The following is a 4,619-nucleotide window of genomic DNA, read 5'->3' as shown; positions in this document are numbered from 1 at the left end:
CCCAGTTACTGATCTTAGGGAGTCTGGGCTGCAGGGAGGGGGCAGGCCTTTGCCACACTTGCATAATTGAAGAGAAGGAGAATGATAGGTAGGGGGCCCTGAGGCAGCTGAAGGCAGAGATTGTGAGTTTCATCCGCTTTGTTGTTTTGCCAGACAGTCACCATGGCCAAGTGTGTAATGAAGGTAGAAAATAGGATGACCATCTGAAAAGAAGAATATACATTCTTATCAAGTGCATATGGAATATTCTCCAGGATAGACCACATCTTGGGCCACAATCAAGCCTTGGTAAATTTAAGAAAATTGAAACTATATCTAACATCATTTTATAACACAACATTATAAGACCAGGAATCAACTACAAGGAAAAAAAAGCACAAACACCTGGAGACTAAACAATATGCTACCAAATAACCAAAAGATCACTGAAGAAATTAAAGAAGTAATAAAATAATACCTAGAGACAATGACAATGAAAACATGATGATCCAATACCTTTGTGACACTGCAAAAGTAGGTCTAAGAGGGAAGTTTATAGCAATATAATCTTATCTCGGGAAACAAGAAAAACCTCAAACAACCTAGCACTACACCTAAAGCAGTTAGAGAAAGAGGAACGAATGAAACCCAAAGTTAGTAAAAGGAAAGAAATCATAAAGATCAGAGAAGAAATAAATGACATAAAACACAACCAAATGAAACATACCAAATCTATGGGATGTCACAAAAGCAGTTCTTAGAAGGAAGTTATATGGGCTTTCCTCAAAAAAAAAAAAAAAACTCAACCACCAAACTAACTACTACTTAAAAGAATTAGAAGATGAAGAACAAACAAAACCTAAAGTTAGCAGAAGGAAGGAAATCATAAAGATCAGAGAGGAAATCAATAAACAGAGGTGAAAAGAACAACAGAAAAAAATCAATGAAACAAAGATCTGGTTCTTTGAAAAGGTAAACAAAATTGACAATCCTCTGGCCAGGCTCACCAAGAAGAAAAGAGAGGGAACTCAGAATAAAAAATGAGGAGTTCCTGTCATGGCTCATTGGTTAATGAATCTGACTAGCATCCATGAGGATGCAGGTTTGATCCCTGACTTTGCTCAGTGGGTTAAGGATCCGGCATTGCTGTGAGTTGTGTGTAGGTCACAGACACGACTGGGATCAGATCCTGCCTTGCTGTGGCTGTGGCATAGGCTGGCAGCTACAGCTCTGATTTGACCCCTAACCTGGGAACCTCCATATGCCATGGGTATGGCCCTAAAAAAGGGAGGGAGGGGAGAATCTCAATTTATACTGAAGAAATACAAAAAAAAACATAAGAGAGTATTATGAATAATTATATGCCAACAGATCTGACAACCTAGAAGAAATGGACACATTTGTAGAAGCATACAGCCCACCAAAATTGAGTTAAGAAATAGGTAATTTGAACAGACTGATCATTAGTAGTGAAACAGAATATGTAACTAGAAAAAAAAAAAAAAACCAACTCCCTACAAATAGCTTTACAGGTGAATTCTACCAAACATTCTAGGAAAAAGAACTTTTTTTGGTACCTATCCTTCTTAAACTTTTCCAAAAGATTGAAGAGGGGGGAAAACCTTGCAAAGATGTTCTATGAAGCCACTATCACCCTAATACCAAAACTAGACAAAGATGCTACCAAAAAATAAAATTATAGGCCAATATATTTCATGAATATAGATGCAAAAATTCTCAACAAAATTTTAGCCAACTGAATCCAACAATACATAAAAAAGATCATACAACATGGTCAAGTGGGATTCATCTCAAATTCACAAGGATGGTTTAACATACACAAAATCAATGTAATACATAACATTAACAAAAGAAAAGTCAAAAAACCACATAATCATCTTGATAGATGCAGAAAAAGCATTTGACAAAATTCAACATCCATTCATGATAAAAACTCTTACCAATGTGGGTTTAGATGGAACATATCTCAACATAGTAAAAGCCATTTATGACAAACCTATAGTTAATACAATACTCAACAGAGAAAAGCTGAAAGCCTTCCCACTGAAATCTAGAACAAGAGAAGGATGCCCATTCTCACACTTTTATTCAATATAGTATTGGAAGTCCTAGTCATAGCAATCAGAAAAGGAAAAGGAATAATAGGTATCCAAATTGGAGGTAAAATTGTCACTGTATGTAGAAATCATGCTACTATATATAGAAAACCCTAAGGACTCCACACAAAACTACTAGATCTGATAAACAAATCCAGCCAAGTAGCAGGAATTAAGATTGACATTCAGAAATCAGTGGCATTTCTGTATACTAGCAATGAAATATCAGAAAGGGAATATAAAAACACAATACCTTTTAAAATTGCACTCCTGGGGAGTTCCCATCATGGCTCAGTGGTAACGAAGCCTACTAGGATCCGTGAGGGCATGGGTTCGATCCCTGGCCTTGCTCAGTGGGTTAAGGATCCAGCATTGCCATGAGCTGTGGTGTAAGTTGCACATGCAACTGAGTTCCCACATTGCTGTGGCTGTGGTATAGGCCAGCAAATGCAGTTCCTATTCAACCCCTAGCCTGGGAACTTCCATATGCCATCGGTGAGGCCCTAAAAAGCAAAAACAGACAAACAAACAATAAATAAAATTGCACCCCAATAATTAGATACCTAGGAATAGACCTAACCAAGATATCAAAGACTTATATGCTGAGAAATATGGAACATTAATAAATAAAATTAAAGAGGATTCAAAGAAATGGAAAGATATTACATGCTCTTAGGTTGGAAGAATTAATATTGTTAAAATGGCCATACTACCCAAAGCAATCTACAGATTCAATGCAATCCCTATCAAATTATCCATGACATTTTTCACAGAACTAGAATAATCCAAAAATTTATATGGAACCACAAAAGACCCAGAATTGCCAAATCAATCCTGAGGAAAAAAGCAAAGCAGGAGGCATAACTCTCCCAGACTTCAGAGAATACTACAAAGTTACACTAATCAAGACACTGTGGAAATGGTACAAGAACAGATATACAGATAGAACAGAACAGAGAACCAAGAAATAAATTCACATACCTATGGTCAATTGATCTTCAACAAAAGAAGCAAGAATCTAAAATGGGGGTAAAAAAAGCCAATCTCTTCAGCAAGTGGTGCTGGGAAAATTGGACAGCTTCACGTAAATCAGTGAAACTTGATACATCCTCACACCATGCACAAAAAAAAAAAAAAAAAAACTCAATGGCTTAAAGAATTAAACATAAAACTCCTAGAGGAGAAGGTAGGCAAAACATTCTATGACATCAACTCAATGGCTTAAAGAATTAAACATAAAACTCCTAGAAGAGAAGGTAGGCAAAACATTCTACAACATCAACTGTACAAATGTTTTCTTAGGTTAGTCGCCCAAGTCAAGAGAGAAAAAAAAATATATATATAAACAAATGGGACCTAATTGAATTTGCAAGATTTTGCACAGCAAAGGAAACTACAAACAAAACAAAAAGACAACCTACAGAATGGGAGAAAGTATTTGCAAATGAAGCAACAGACAAGGGATTATATTCCAAAACATATAAACAACTCATGCATCTCAATATCAAAAACAAACAAACAACCCAATCAAAAAGTGGGCAGAAGATCTAAACAGACATTTCCCCAAGTAATATAGCCAAAAAGCACATGAAAAAATGCTCAACATCACTCATTATTAGAGAAATGCAAATCAAAACTACAATGAGGTACCACCTCACATAGGTCAGAATGGCCATCATTAAAAAGTCTATAGGTCAGAGTTCCCGTCGTGGCACAGTGGTTAACGAATCCAACTAGGAACCATGAGGTTGCTGGTTCAATCCCTGGCCTTGCTCAGTGGGTTAAGGATGCGGCATTGCCGTGAGCTGTGGTGTAGGTTGCAGACGAGGCTCGGATCCCACGTCACGGTGGCTCTGGTGTAGGCCGGCGGCTACAGTTCCGATTTGACCCCTAGCCTGGGAACCTCCATATGCTGCAGGAGTGGCCCAAGAAATGGCAAAAAGACCGAAAAAAAAAAAAAAGTCTATAGGAATTCCCATTGTGGCTCAGTGGGTTAAGAATCCCACTAGTATCCATGAGGATGTGGGTTCTATCCCTGGCCTCGCTCAGTAGGTTAAGGATCCTCTGTTGCAGCAAGCTTTGGTGTAGGTCACAGATACAGCAATAACCAAGACTTGGACACTACCCAAATATCCATTAGCAAAGGACAGGATAAAGAAGGTGTGATGCATATATACAATGGCCATAAAAAGGAACAAAATAATGCCATTTGGAGCAACATGGATGGACTTAGAGATTATTATATTAAGTGAAGTAAGTCAGAGAAAGACAAATATTTACGATGTCACTTATATGTAGAATCTAATAAAATGATAGAAAGGAATTTATTTATGGAACAGAAACAAACTCATATATCTTGAAATCAAACTTAGAGTCACCAGTGGGAAAACTGTGGGGGGTGAGGATAAACTGGGAGGATGGGTCTGGCACATACCCACTATTATATATGGAATAGATTACTAACAAAAATCTATTGCATAACACAGGGAGGTCTGCTCAATGTTCTGTAACAATTTATATGGG

The sequence above is a fragment of the Phacochoerus africanus genome, chromosome 2 (genome assembly GCF_016906955.1).
Source record: "Phacochoerus africanus isolate WHEZ1 chromosome 2, ROS_Pafr_v1, whole genome shotgun sequence".
NCBI lineage: Eukaryota > Metazoa > Chordata > Mammalia > Artiodactyla > Suidae > Phacochoerus > Phacochoerus africanus.
The sequence above is the reverse complement of the archived record's forward strand: the minus strand, read 5'-3'. Positions refer to the sequence as shown.